We start from the raw sequence: 14,044 nt of genomic DNA on the forward strand, positions 1-14,044 counted from the left end.
AAAAAAAAAAAAAAAAAAAAATGTATATACCTTAAATAAATCTTGTATGGATTTAAACCAAATTATATGAAGGTACTAGAATATAAAAAGTACAAATATCTACCCAAAACTTGAAAAAATAAACAATAGTTATATTTAAATAGAAATTATTTCAAATACTAGTATTGGTATTAATACTCATATTACTATTACTAGAAAACATTTTATTTACTATTTAACTTAATGCAACGTTTAAATGTGTGTATATCAATTACTTAAAAACATGATTATAATTTGTTTACATTAGACCAATTGAAATTATTTTCTCATAAACAATTAACCTTTATGATTATAATTATTATTTTGGTTTTATATTTGTCTTCGCTAAAAATATTTGTGTGTAATGTAGTTCTATAATCCTTTGTTCATACGCTTTAAATATAAATAATTTTCATATTTGTTGGATAAAAGGGTTACGAAAAGGTCATAAAATTAAAAACGTCTATTGATTACAATTATTGTCTAATATACATACTATGATGTATCAATACTAATGATATGCTTGGCGCCAATAAATAAAAACTGTAATGTTCTGTATACTTTTAATTATTTATTTTTTATATCACTATAATAATAACAAATTTATTAGTATTTATAGAGTGTTATGATATCTCTCTGTGTTAATTCAATGAAAAAATACATAACAAATTGTAATTTCAAATAAATTTCACCAGTAAACCAATACAATAATAATGATTCTTAATAGGTCACAGCCATACATGAATGTAATATGAGAACTAAATTAATTTTGTTGGTTTTCACTTTGCATCCTATTATTTAAAATCTGGTATAAGGTGTCAGAGGGACGTAGTGAAATGTGGTTAACAGGTGCCACCACCACTAGGGTGTCGAGAAAAACATTGACCGACGACCCTAAAATAGAGTAAACTGACTCCATTAAATTTATAATATATGTTTAGTATATAATGAGCCCTTCTTTACGACCAATGATATATTTATTTCTAATATTTTTAAATGAAATTAAATATAAGACCATAACTTCACACAGTTTTTATTTACTTTTAGTTCTGCTTTCGTTATTTTCTTACTCACAGTAAACAAGTAAATACATTAATAGTATTTTTAATGACGTGCTTTACGTTTGTATAGCACGTCGAAGAAAAAAGATCCAGAATACTTTTTGTGCTTGGTCTAAATCTATATATTTTTTTATTGACAAAATTTTAGTGTCTACTTGCGGTCTTATTAGTACACTTCTTTCAAATCAGACTGAAGCTACCTGTAAACGTGCGCAGAAAGGGTTTGTCTATAACACAACGATGTGTAATCAATTTGGAAACACCCATTGGATTGTAATCGGTATTGATACAGTGTGATTAGTGAAGTTAGATACACCTAACTAAGTATATCGTTATCGTGACGATGAGTATAATCAGGTGTTAAGGGCGAGTCCAGGTCCGCCCCGTAAGGGTTACTGGGGTCCCTGTCGATTATTACGAATAATAACGCAGAAATATATCCACGTAGGGGTGTAGATAACGAGGGGTGTAGTGCGATGTAATAAGAATGGATAATATCAAACACCTTTTCTTGTACAAGTATAATGTATAATATTAGTACTCGTATGCTGATACAAGGCATTATAAACGTTATCAGTGTGATATCAGCGATCTGGCGAAAGGGGAGAAACTAGTTTTGTTTAAGTGAAAAAGAAACAACCTTTGGCGTTCTTTAGCAACAACTCAGATGAAACAGCGCTAGGAGGATTATTAGACGGTGCTTCTCTGCCAATGGAATTTGGGTGTACCAGATCTTGGTTCTAGATAGTATTGTCATTTCAGGCATCTTGGCTTGGGTCAGTACGGAGAGAAGAAGAAAAAAGAGAAGAAGGAAAAAAAAACATAAAAATAAATACGCTTGTACGGGCAGGCCGCCGCCGGGACAAGATTGCACCTGCCACTGTGGCGGCGGTGTGCCTATACGGTTTCTTTAAAAACTCGTTTTCTTTTGATTTTGTGTACACAGGAATTATAACGCTCGTATACTTAAACATCGTTATAAAGACGACGATAAATTTTTAACTGGAAAAATAATACCTTTGGTTATCACATAAATTTACATTTGTTCGCCCGGTCAAAAGAAACTCGTTATTCGATCGCAGGAAATATTAATAATTGTGTGCATTCAGGACAAAAAAATAGTGTACTATGTATTTTGTTTACTTCTACTTAATGTTTTGATTTTAAACTGGATTCATTTTTTAGCGTTCAATATGGACATTGTTGGTACTGTTTACTTAAAAATAAATATAATACTTAGGATTAATTTTATTCGTACATTGAATTCACCGAGTGTTTGTTTCGATATATAAACACTGCCAAAGAAAATTATATTAAATAAGGATAATGGAAAAGTAGATTTGAAATTAAGATAAATTCTTCCTAAACTGATTTCTTAAACAATTAAACTAGATAAATTTATTTATCAGATTGAAGATTTCGTACTTAGTTTATTTAAATTTTTAATCAAAAGTTTTATTTATTTTTTCGATCAAATAAACCATATTTGATAAAAATATTGTTGTACATTTTCAAAATATTTTCATCATGAAGTGTTAAAAACGATAACAATAGTTTTGTAAAACGGAGGTAAAATTTCATTTTAAGAAAAATTAAATTTATAATTAAAATATTGGCATGATTTTCGGTTGACGTGTTGAAATTGTAATATTTAAGTGATTACAGTGATTACAATCACTATCATAAAAAACGCTTTGATGCAAATCTGTAGATAGTGTTTAATTTAAAAAAATTAATGGATTATTCCAATAGCTACATGATCTCCTATTTCATTATTTATATTCTGATTACAATTTTGATGATTTATAAGTGTAATATATGAATAAAATAAATAAATTAACATATATATATATATATATATAAATATAAATAGTACTTATCTTAAAAAATATATAATGATCCATACTTTTTTCAAAAAGGTATAGCATTATAAAGTTAAAAATATAAAAAAGAAATTTTGTACAAAAATCGTATTTTTGTAAGACTTTTGCACGATAAAAATTTGAAATCTGTTGTTAATCATCTTGTTTTTTCATTGGACGTTACATGTTTTTTAATTTAAGTTATGCGTCAGGGCACAATATTTTTACTTTTTTCTATCTCGCATGGGAAAAAACATTAGATTTATTTGATGCATATCACTAGGAACTATAATCTTAATTGATTTATTTTTTTAGTATATAATAAGGAAAGAATTGATTATTTTCTATATTTTTAAATATTAAATATAAACGATGTTGAAATAATGTTTCCTTTTTTTTTTTGACGTTCATATCGGTTTTGAGAGATCGTCGCGTGATTAATAAATTATAAAAACAAATCGGTTGAAACTTCTTATCAGATAAATTTTTAATGACTTAAATGTTTTCTTGGAGGCATAACATTAGCACCTGCTTGGTGTTCAAACGCCGGGAGATCATAAAATAGTTTGGCCAGTGTTTTAGTGTTAGTCGAGATGATCACGTCCAGCAGTGACTCAAAGATAACAGTAACCTGAAGACCAAAATATGGGGCGGAGATTATGGACGGAGGCCCTTAATACGGGTAATTTCGTGTACCTCATAGTGTCAGCAATAATAATCTACGCGGTGTAATAAAAGGTTTGCCGCGGACAACCGTTCAAGAAGACAGATATAAATACACACACAACACCGAAGATCTTCGTGCAAATAAATCACAGCACGCAATACAGCCATTATTACAGTCAAAGGTCGTCGTAGTCGTAATAACAGTAATAATAATATAACATTAAGAGATGTCCGTTTCTCGTGTCGTGGGCAACTATTTATTGCTCATCTTTTGAAGAGGATATTGCGTTACAACGCGCATCGGAGTGGTAAAATGTTCATGTTTTTTTTTTGTAAATTAGCTATCGGCGAGTTACGAGTATACTTTCACTCAAACATAAAAATACGCGATAAAAGCCTAAATTCACGTTTAAAAAAAATATTATACTTGAACACAAATAACGTGTTGAAAATATATAAAAAAAAAATTTGCTTTTATGTAAAATAATTAGGCACAATATTATCTCAGACCGTCAAAATGTTATATTCTAGTAAGAATGTTTTAGCGAGTTCAATGATACGTGTTTTTGTGGTAATCGATTGGATAAATATGTAAGTAAAATAACAATTATATTTGGGTTTAAAACTATTGGTAAACTATTAAAATTCATAAAATTCTTAAATCTTCTATTTATTTTTCCTATTTTGTTATCTATATTATTGTAGAGCTAATAAATTATAGTTAATACGGCACTGATTATATTTAGAACTGAAGAATTTAAGTTTTTTTATTTTAAATAAGTATGTAATTGGGATGTGTAGTTAGAATATATCTTTAAATTCTAATTTATTTCATTGTACTTTCATCTCTGTACTTATTTCATTAACATAGTGTGAAAAAATGATCCACTTTATTGACAATAGTACTGAAATCTTATTTTTTTGCATGGGTAGAGATTCAAGTCCGGAGCTGCAAACACTTGGACCGGTCTATGATCTAAAGGGTAATATTTTTTGGAAGACATAAAGGACTTGTGAAACATTTACCCTTAAATTATGAGTAAAATGACGTTTTATCAATCGTAAACAAACCAAATGAATAAAACTAGATCATCAGCGTTTGCCCGCTTATGACCTCATTTAAAGAATATTATTTTATAATAACAAAACATTAAATTTTAATAGTTCACAAAATCATGATAATACAATGGTGAGAATTTAAGAATTACTCTTAAAATGTAAAAACTTTAAACTTAAATGTAAACGTTACATTACTACTTCATTGTTTAACTGATTGTTTTATTTTTCGCGTTCAAAGTACTGTACCCGAATTATAGTAAGAGTCTTGTTGTATAAAAAAATAACAAGCAATTAGAGAACTAGAGGTAACTTTTTGTTTTTTTACTAGTTGTACTTATTAACGTTAAAATTCTCACTGACTGTATCGCACCCTTTACGGTTCATCAACATCGCCTACACTTCACTCCGCCCCAAATGTATTGTTGTTTGTTTCTTCTCATTATTTAGACGGTGGATTTGTTGTGTGGTGAACAACAACGTCGATATAAAGATTGGGTACATTATTACACAGTATATCATTATGTGTGTAGAGCCGGTCCGTTTGGTTCGTGATCGCGTGCTTGCGCGTGGAAGACCCGACCCGTCGCAACGTTAGGCGGAGAATTATAATATGACAGTACACCTGCCGTTCCGACTTTCGGATCTCCTCGGCCCTAAGGCAATCTCACCCGATGACCTGCCACCCGAGAGTATATTCATTGTCACGCATACATAGGCACACACGACTCAGCTGGTGTGACCGTTGATTTTATTTTTTTAATTCTTGTGTAAACACAGGAAACCAGTGATCTCACGTCGTCAGGTCTCTCCATACACAGTAGGTAAATCTCGAAATTATTTTTAGTCCGCCTGACTGATATTGTTTAGGTGAGTAATGATGGGTTTTTCCGCCCGAAAACCACAAACGTTTATTTCAATAATCGCCAAGTCAATGACCCAAATAAAAATTGTTACAAATTACGTTTAAAAAGTCATTTATATTTAGTAATACTTTTGACACCAAGCTCAAAAAATGTTCATACATTCACATGAAAAAGCTGTCTTGTACTATTGTTAACCGATTTGAAAAGTGTATAAATAAAACTTAAAGCTTTCACACAATTGTACCTTAACATTTATCATCCGTGTAATAACCGAGTTTTATATTATAGAATTTCATATTTTACTGCATCCATTTTTATTACCCATCTTTATTTTTAGATCTCGACGATCATTACAAAAATGTGTTAATCCAGAAAAATAATTTGTACGCCAGTAACGTATATACACATATGCGTATAAAATTATATTGTCCTATTTTTAAAAAGATTTTGGCGATTTAAAATAACTGTAAATCAAAATTGATCAGATTTATAATATTAAATATTCGAAACTTGACAAAATATTTTATATTTTAAAATTATCTACATCGAAAAATGTTTAGTAAGAGAGTCTCACAGAATAACCTTTTTCGGTACTGCCAATTTAGAATGGTAATAGGAAGAAGGGAATCGACAGTAGTTGGCCACAATGGCATGTATACATTATGACAGTATGATATACGGTAGTGTCGGCGCGCTGGGCACAAACGACGGCGGCGGTGATTGTACGTNTAAAATTATCTACATCGAAAAATGTTTAGTAAGAGAGTCTCACAGAATAACCTTTTTCGGTACTGCCAATTTAGAATGGTAATAGGAAGAAGCGAATCGACAGTAGTTGGCCACAATGGCATGTATACATTATGACAGTATGATATACGGTAGTGTCGGCGCGCCGGGCACAAACGACGGCGGCGGTGATTGTACGTGTGGTGAGAAGCTCCGGTTAGAATTCTCACGGCCCCTTCCTGTATTGTACATGCAATACGTCTGGTACTGGTCACGCGCCTCGGAGTGCTCACCGCCGCCAATTCCCTTCACATCTTGCCCGCACATCGTGTCACTATTCACCAGAAGTACGCGCGTTGTGTGTCTATGTTCGAACGTGTACTTGTTTATACTATGAGCGCTTACAACTTTTTCTAATGAACGCCACCGTTGGACCACATTCCGACGAATGTTGTGCACGCGCTCACTTATCGCCACTGCCGCCTCTTCAAATTACATCAACAACAATAATAACCACCATAATTATAATAATTATTAACATCATTCCAACGACGCTTCCATATTTGTTGATACGCGGAATTCTAAAATTAATGTAACAACTAAAGATGAAAATTTATCTAATCTGTTAAGAACAGTACTTGCTTGTGATTACTTAGTATTCAACCGTTCTAAACATTCAAAGTAATATTTAACATCATCGATTGTAAAAATTAAGTTTAAGAAAAAAAAAAAAAATGAATTTTATGTGATAAAAAAATTATTAATTATTAAGTCTACCGTTAATGTGCAAACAATGTAATTTAACTTTTAAACTAATTTGTTTTGTGATTATCATAAAATTTTGTCAGTCTACATGTATGTGGATATGTATTTTGTAATAATTAGCTTTTGCTGATTAATAAAAGTAGTTGTGAGAAGAACGAGGTTATCCTTGGTTATTTTATTTATAATTATCTTAATTAGAAATTTTAACAAAATATCGAGACGATATTATAAATATATAATTTAGTTAATTTTAATGACAAAGAAAAAATTTTACAAGAGTAATTTGTATATGATTTTTCCTGTTTACTAAAATTGAAAATATTGGATCTTCATCATAAAATTTCGCTAACCTGTTTATTAACTACATGTAATAATTCTTTAATAGTTAAAAAAAAACTGAGCACAAGGGGGTCGTGGCATAGTTGGATCAAGTATAATGATATCTGACAGTGATTAAAATCACTATCATAAAAAACGCTTCGATGCAAATCTTTAGATAGTGTTTAATTTTAAAAAATAGGTGGATTATTCCAAAAGCAACATGATCTGCTAGTTCGTTATTAATATCCTGATTAAGATAAAGTAAGTCGAATGAAAAAGGGATATAAATATTATTTCTCATAAAAAAACTGTGTTGATCCATACACTTTTCAATAAGTTATAGCATTATAAAGTTAAAAATGTAAAAAAATAGTAAAGTAAACATATTTTTCAAATTTTACTTATAAATTTATTATTAAACATAATATAACATTTAGGTAATGAACATAACATATTCAATCATACCACTATTGACGTGAAGACAAAATAAAGTCCAGAATTTTTTTTTTAATATTAATGTATATTACATAAGCTTTAATTTAAGATATACATATAAAAGTGTCAGTATTTCCGGAACACTTTCAAAAGTTAAGTTCAAAAAGTTAATATTTTGTGAAAAAGTTGTCATTTTGAATCATCCTGTGGGCAGGTAAAGGGTTAAATTTATAAAAAAGATGTACTAAATGATAAGTAAAGACATCAAGCAGCTATNAAAAAGTTAATATTTTGTGAAAAAGTTGTCATTTTGAATCATCCTGTGGGCAGGTAAAGGGTTAAATTTATAAAAAAGATGTATTAAATGATAAGTAAAGACATCAAGCAGCTATAAAAAAAAAATATATATTGATTTGTTCATTTTTGAAAAAGTTATGGCAGTTTTATGTAAAAAAAATTTCGAAAATTTCGAAAATTAGCGATTTTTAAATTTGTAATTTTTTTGAGGTTTCCCCCATTTACGGGGAACGAGGGAAATTTTTTTCAATTTTTGAGGGTAATGTCTTCAACTATATTCGATTTGTGTTATTTTATCGTATCGTTTAAAGAAATCGGTCCAGTGAGAGATGAGAAAAAGTGGCATAGACACAAAAAAAACACATCATGGTACAATAAATACCGTCTAAGCTTCGCATCGAAGCTAAAATACAGTAGGTTATACATTACAATGGAAATCGTATCAATAAGTTTTTTTTAAATTACTATGTTAGTATTTTTATGAACTATTGCATTGTTTTAATTAAAGACAGTAAAACTATGGATATATTATATTTTTAATTACATTTAATTACTATTTATGTAATTATTTTTGATGAAATTAACAATATAAAGTTTTTCACATATTTTTTAGCGTGCCATTTATAATTAAATTTATAATTTTGTCACCTTTGTCAAACTCGTTCTCTATTAGCTTTGTCTACTCTTACTTATTTTTAAACCTTTTTCTTTAATAGCTGATCTCCACACCTCTAGCCTTTGATTAATTTCCTCCCTAATTTCTCCTATTAAAACTATATCGTTAGCGAACAACATGCACCACGACACCTCTCCTTGTATTTCTCTAGTAATTTCATCCATTACTATAGAAAATAAGTTATTGAAACTCGTAAGGAAATCATTAACTATTTAAATTATTTATATCGTAATGACATAGAGTAACGATAAATTAACATTATTAACTAATATTAAATCGCTTTAATACTATAATATAGTATTAAAGTATATTATGATTTAATCATTTGTAATTTATTTTACCTACGTTAAGTAGAAGTACATTGATATCACAATTAAATATTGATAAAATTGATACTGCCATGCTTCACAAAAAAAAAATTGAAGTCGGCATAAGTATTTTTAGTATTTATTAAAAATTATACACTAAGAAAAAAAATCGTTAAATATAATTGTTATTATTTTATAATAACCAAATTTCTGGCTACTCTATTAATTTATACCAGAAATATATCCAAAAGCCGTTTAAATAAATTTAAGAATATTTTTTTGTTTTTCGAGAACTATTTATTTTACAATAGTTACTAGTACCAAATAAATTGTTTACCAAACTCGTTTAATTACACAAAGAGAAATTTACTTGGCTGTTGTTTAAGTGTAATTTGCATTGGATTTGTTTAAATATAACGATTATTGAGCAAATTAATCGAATGACGTGAGAACTCGACACACTCACGCCCGAAGGCAAATCACCTGCCGTTCTCTTATGTCGGCATTAATTTGGAAGACTGCCCAAATCCATTAAATATAAATCATCTTGAATGTGCCAACTAATTGATACACAAATCTTTCTAATCGTTATTCTCAGGTTTTGTAATCGTTAAGTACCGCTATAATTAATAAAACCTCGATCGACTGCTCATATTATGATCGCTGTACACGAATAATTTATTTAACTGATCGGCACGCGAATTCGTTTACTACACAATAGGGTCGCTCATCTAGTTATCCAACAATTAAGGATTTATTGAACTTTAAGATCTTATAGCTTAGATCGTTTAACATAATTACTTAAATGTGTTAATATTTCAAGTGAGTGATGTTGTTCACTCATTTGTCATGTTCAGTAATTGAACCAGTTACCCTATTCGTACTGACTTAAAATTTTTCAAGAGAGCACTGAAGTGCATCTACTGAAAATGCTCTAAAAAAGCGATTTACATTTCACACTTATAAGTGTATATTTTTGTGACTCAATAAAACAAAGGAGGATACTCTTTTTAAGAATTTTTAATGACTGTGGATTATAGTGACAAATTTCTTGGTTGGCAATTTCATAAAAATATCTCATACTTGAATATTACCATTCATTTAAACTCAATGTTCACTTCAACATAAATAACCTCGGGATCACAATCACTAGCATTTCAAAAATCAAAGTTTTCACCCATGAAAACACACTCAAACTTAAACTATCAATCACAAATTTAAAACTATATTATAATGTATACAGTAATTACAAAAACACTACAATAAATTTGTTTCTTAAAATACGGACAAAAAATACGATAGCTTACACATACACCACTTAAAACTTTTGCTCACATTTAATTATTTATAAAAACCTAAGTTTGAAAAAAAGTTAGATTGTCTAAAGAGAATAATACACAAAACTGTTCGTAAAAACAAACCAGTTCTTATTGAAAAAAGTAATTCTGTAGTTGTTGATTTATAATCTCACTAGAAAACTAATGTCTCGTGATAATAATTTTGCACGTATGACAGATTGGTTTTTTGGATAAAATCCGGCGCAAAAAAATAAAAGGTTTTAATGACAGCAACGGTTTTTCTGAGTTACAGTAATTACTATAATTGGGTGGCGATATTTATTAACACGTATGAATCGTCCACACTGCCCATGCTGTTCCGATATCTAAAGTCGTGTATTGTTATGGCGGCATGCGCACACGCCGCGGGCGGCAGCATCGGGGGCGGCCACGAAGAGAGGAGCCTATTACAAGACGTGCCGCTTACAACGCCGTCGCCGCCGCACACACGCATACTCTCGGTAACCGAGTCACGATCGCGAGTGGCACGTCGAGAACGGGCGCGCGCGCGAGGCCACGGTGTATAACCGGTCACACGCCCTCGCAGCACGATCAGAAACGGATTCCACGTCTACCGAGAGATCCCACGGTGCCGGCGTGTATGTGTGTGTGTGTTGGAGCGCGCGCGCCTCCCTCCTACCCTCGTTCGTGCACGACCTCCCGACGGCGGCGGCCCGTCGCTCGTTAAATCACAACTGGCCGTCCCATAGATAATGCCGCACGATAATAATATTATGTATGCGCCGCCACCCGTCCCGCACTCGTCAACCGTCCACAGTCATCCGGCGAAGACAACGTTAAAGAAAACCGCGTCGTGTATTCTTTATAATAATATACACACACGCACGTCCGGACCTATCGCCACCGCTGACCGGTTTCATAGAAAAAAATCTTAGCCACCACCGATGCTGCCGTTCAAAATATACAAAGAAAATCAACCGGGTGCAGCAGCAACATATTATACCAGAGACGGCTCAACCGAAATACTCTATTAGTCCCTACTAACCTCGTCCTACCAAGTTCATGTAGGTACTCGGCATAGGCGTACCACAGTTACTGTTAATTATATTTTTATTAATTCAAGTTAATCAAATCTTTCATCTACTAAAAGAATAACATTTTGTATACTATCAACACATTAAAAATGATGGAAAACTTTCAGTTCATTTTAATTTCGGCCAAAAATATGTCGATGTGAATACATTTGAAATATTTGAGTTTAAATATTTCTTATTTTAATGCTAAAAGTTTTTAACTCACATTTTGATTTGTTGTGATAAAAACAATAAAGTTCAGTTTAAATTATCATTTGGTATCATATTTAATATATATAAGTTTTATAAAAACAGATTTTGAATTTGTTTACAGGGTAAATAGGTAAGAGTTAGTAAAAGGCAAGAGGAATTTTTTTTGTGGATCTTAAATATATTCAATGGTGCGATTATGTAAATAACGGGTAAAATCTGGAATTCTGATTAAAAATGTGGGACTTGTTTTTAATGGCTTCTCCTACGGAATAAAGTGAACACTAATAAATCAATGTTAAAAAAGGAATTTGGCGTAGACAATGTTCTGTTATAATCAATGTTAATATTGTTTAGTAAGACACGAGAATGGATAAGATAACTCTTTTTTAAAAAACCTTAACATATTAATCCGGAGGATAATTTATTAAACCATTAAATTTTTTTCAATTTGAACGCCAGCTTTTCTTATTTATAAATTTAAATAGTTACTTCTTTAATTCAGATAGTTGAGATTATATTTTAAAAAATTAGTATTCTCGCGTGTTAATGTTTTATGATTTTAATGAATTGGGTTAACGCGTGCTTATAGTTTTTTTTTTTATACTTTGTTAAATCATTTGTATTCAAGCTTGTAATATGAAATTAAGTTAGAATCAGTTAGTTTAGTATATTAAACTAATTTTCAAATACTGTGTATTCGCAGATAACTATTGAGTATAAGATAATTGGACTTTGGATTTAATACGTTAAAATCGCGTGTCTAAGGTTTTCTTTTATATTATACAGCATATCTATCGTGGCTTTTGGAAGGATGTCCTATAAATCAATAATAGACACACATGACAAAAAAAAAAAAAAAAAATGCAATAATCGCTGGGTATCACGGAGCCCGACAACCGTCTTCATTTTTGTGAGAGGGCCAAAACGGCCTACAACTGGTTTTAGTCAGTTCAAACGTGGCTTCTATTGCGTTGCCTGGCCTAAAAAAAAAAAAAAAAAAAACATACACGTTTATGCTTTTGTGAGACCGCTGTCAAAAATATCCTACTTAAAATGTTGTCGTTTAACGATCCTCGGCGGCGGACGGTTGGAATAACATGTTATAGGATACATGCGTTCATCGAGCACGTTGGTATTAGTATTTATTATTTTTTTGTAGCATAATAAATGTATAATACCCATTACCGATATTATAGATAGGTATATAGTAACGTTATGTATTAGTTGGATTTTCTTTGAATAATATAATCATATTTTACGACTTATTAAAAAAAAAAAAAAATCACTAACGCCAAAACGACACAACGGGCAATAATTGGTTATACATATGTATGTATAATGTACATACACCCAGTTATATTCTTTATGTTATTTTGTTTTACACGGGTTTTCATATATTGGTTCTGGTCGTAAAAACGTCTTATATCTGCTCTCGAGCCATGTGTCGCATTGCACGTCTGTGTCACAGGACTGGACCCCGTTAAACAGTTTATTGGCTAGACACTCCCAAAATTTCTTTTTATGCGCTTTTTATGGCGCGCGTCTCGTGTTTTCAACGTGAACGTGTTTACATGTGCTTAAGTAAAAAACAATTATGGTGTCCCTTGATCCTTAAAGAGCACGCGCGGGTACTCTATAATTGTTACTAAAGAGTAGTATTCGCTGTGCACATGGTCGAGAACAGTGTAATCATTGAAAGCAAAAAGTAACAGGCAGCATTCCTAAGATGATACAAAAAATAATATACAGTAGTAAATGGTAAATGAATATTAATAAGCTAACGAAAAGCATTAGGATCCAAACAAATCGAGAAAAAGGCGATAATTTTTTATATATATATATTATGGAAAAAATTGTTATCAATTAAATTTAAGAAAATGAAATATTTAAAATTTTAGAGCTAGAGAAAAATAACAAATTATAGACGTTAAAAAGAAAATGAAAAACGGCGAGGAATTAAGAAAGTCACAGATTGGCTAATAAGACAGAAGATAAATAACATAATTAAAGAAGAAAATCTAAATGAATTTCTGTTTTTAAATCAAAATTAAGACAATATATTTAAGTTCGTCATTAGTACTGTCTTTTACTATTTGTTTCGTTATAAAATTATTTGATTATTATTTTTGAATCGAAAAACAGTATAGTCAAAATAAATCAATTTTTATAATGTTTTATTTTTCATAATTTATCTTAACCTTCCAATGCGCTATGCAGTAAGTATTTGCAATAAGTACAAAAATATATGTACAAATATAGTAGGTAATTCATTTATCATATTAAATTAAACATTTTGTTTATAATTTATTTTAATAAAGACGTTATGATTATATATAATTTATTTGGAGATAGGTCTAAACAAATTTCAAGATATTTTATGGCAATTTTTTTTGTATACTAGAT

Source organism: Daktulosphaira vitifoliae, unplaced genomic scaffold (assembly GCF_025091365.1).
Source record: "Daktulosphaira vitifoliae isolate Bord-2020 unplaced genomic scaffold, ASM2509136v1 Scaffold_5, whole genome shotgun sequence".
NCBI classification, from domain to species: Eukaryota; Metazoa; Arthropoda; class Insecta; order Hemiptera; family Phylloxeridae; genus Daktulosphaira; species Daktulosphaira vitifoliae.